Raw genomic sequence first — 2,394 nt, 5'->3', positions numbered from 1 at the left:
GCCCTCTAAATAGGATAAAACTACAAACTACAGACTAAGAGGTAGTATTTGAAAACCACATATCTCACAATAGACCAGTGTCTTCAGTAAGTCAAGAACTATCAACCTCAACAATAAAATTAAGCCAACAATACAACTAGAGAATGGGTAAAAATATGAAAGAATTTTTACCAAAGAGGATATGTAATTGGCAAATAAGCACATGAAAACATGTGAGCCATGATTCATCACTAGGGAAATGCAAATGTAAACCACAATGAAATGTTATGGCACAGTTATCAGAATGGCCCAAATGAAAACCAGTGACAACAACAAATTCTGACAGGGATCTGAAGAAACTGGATTTTCATACATTGCTAATGGAATATAAACTATTGCAGCTATTATGCAACTATCCAATTTTTTCAATACCATTTGCTGTAAAGATTATCTTCTCATTAAGTTGTTTGGAATATTTGTTGAAAAATTGGTTGAATAGAAAGTCATTTGAACATGCATGCATTGGTATGTTCCTGTACCCTCTATTTCATTCTATTAGTCTGCATGATGTACTATTGTAACAATATACTGTCTTGATCATTTACAACTTTGGGTAAAATTTAAAATCAAAATGTATGTTTTTCTCCAACTTTGTACTTAAAAAAAAATACTGTCATTTATTGTGTTAGGTTGATTTCATTTGCATATAAATGCCAGTCTCCCATTTCATTAAAATGATATATTTCTCCATTTATTAATTCTTTATTTTTTATATTGTTTTGTAGTTTTCAATAAAGAGAAAATATACTTTTAAAATTTATTACTTTATGTTCTATTTTTGATATATTCAATCATATTATTCTAAATTTCTCTAATTATATATTTTTATTTATTTACTAATAAGTTACTATTTCCAAGCTTTTTCACACACTCTCATGTATTGTCCTATGTCATATATCTTCACACAGAGAAAACTAGCTTTTTTTGTAGTACAGTTAGTTCTGCTGGCAACAAATTCTCTTAATTTTTGTGAATGTAAAAACACTTCATTTTGTGTTTATTTTTTTATTTTTTATTTTTTTTAAGGGGAGAACATGAATGCAGTCCCCCACTTTCACAAACTATGCAGTCGAGTTTCCCACATTTGGGGAAATCTCAGGGGTCAGCACACCTAGAGTGCAATGGGTGAGCCTCACCCTGGAAAACCACCTTTCTGATCATGGTATCTCCCCTGCCAGGTAAATATATTTTTGATAGATAATTTCACCAGATATAGAAATTTTAGTGGACAATATGTTATCGTTTATTTAGCATATTTGAATTAGTCATATTTTGGTCTTCTGGCCTCAATAATTTCTGATAAAAACTCAATCATTAACTGTAATATTGTTTCACAACATTCATAGCAAAATAAATTGTTCATTTTTCTATAACTATTTTCAAGATTTTATCTTTATTTCATGCCTTTAGAAGATTTATTATTATGAGTTATATGTTACATATTTGCTCTTTTGTCTTGTTTATGATTTGTTGAGCTTCTCGGATCTGACAAATTTGTGAAATTTTTGGCCATTATTTATTTAGTTATTTCTTTCTCTCTTTTCGCTTTTTTGGGGGGGACTTCAATTACTTATATATTGGATACTTGACATTTCCTCATGTTTCTGAGGCTTTGCCAATTTTTATTTGATCTTTTTCCTTTCTATTATTTAGATTGTGTTAATCTTTTTTTATCTCTATTGTATAGATTGTGTTATATTTCTGATTTAGTTTTAAGTTTGCTGATTATTCTTTTCACTCAAATCTGATATTAAACCAATCTTGTTATTTTTTTCCCTTTACAGTTACTGTTATTTTTCAGCATTTGATTTGTTTTTGCATGGTTTTTATTTCTCTGTTGAGGTTTTCCTTCTATTAACACATTAAAATCAGCTTATACTAATTTTGTACATATGTCCCTATAATCCTTTGAACATATTTATATAATTTTTGTCTGATGAATTCAACCTGGGTCCACTCAGTTTTTGTTGGTCTTCTTTTTTCTTTTTTATGAGTGACACTTTCCCTTTTCTTTGATGGAGCTATCTTGGGTTGAAAAGTAGACATTGTGGATAACACATTATTCTGGTTCTAGATACTGTTTTGTGCTCTTTGTGGTTTTCTTGCTCTTACAGAATTTTTCCTTGATTTTCAGTTGTTCTACTAGCCTCAAGGGTTTGTCTCAAATTAGTAAGGCTTCTATCTTCTGTTGCCTGGGAGGTGCACAGTTGGGAACTGCTCTGTTTAAAAAAAAAAAAAAAAAAACAGCAAAATCTCAGATTACACACAGTACACCTCTCTCTTTAAGAAGTAGTGTCCTCATTATTCTTTTGCAGAAATTCTTCAACCCTTCCTGCTAGCTTTCTTATGATTCTT

At 30.2% G+C, this 2,394-nt stretch overlaps 1 non-coding gene across 1 annotated transcript; it reads right to left on the bottom strand.

The window, feature by feature from the left end:
- Positions 1–1,062: 1,062 nt before the first annotated feature.
- LOC112302654 (U1 spliceosomal RNA) lies at positions 1,063–1,225 on the bottom strand. Its single transcript, XR_002974589.2, has one exon. It is a non-coding gene; the product is annotated as a U1 spliceosomal RNA (small nuclear RNA).
- Between the last annotated feature and the right edge of the window lie 1,169 nt (positions 1,226–2,394).

This window comes from Desmodus rotundus, chromosome 2 (genome assembly GCF_022682495.2).
Source record: "Desmodus rotundus isolate HL8 chromosome 2, HLdesRot8A.1, whole genome shotgun sequence".
Taxonomy (NCBI): Eukaryota; Metazoa; Chordata; class Mammalia; order Chiroptera; family Phyllostomidae; genus Desmodus; species Desmodus rotundus.
This window is presented reverse-complemented; position numbering and strand designations above follow the sequence as displayed.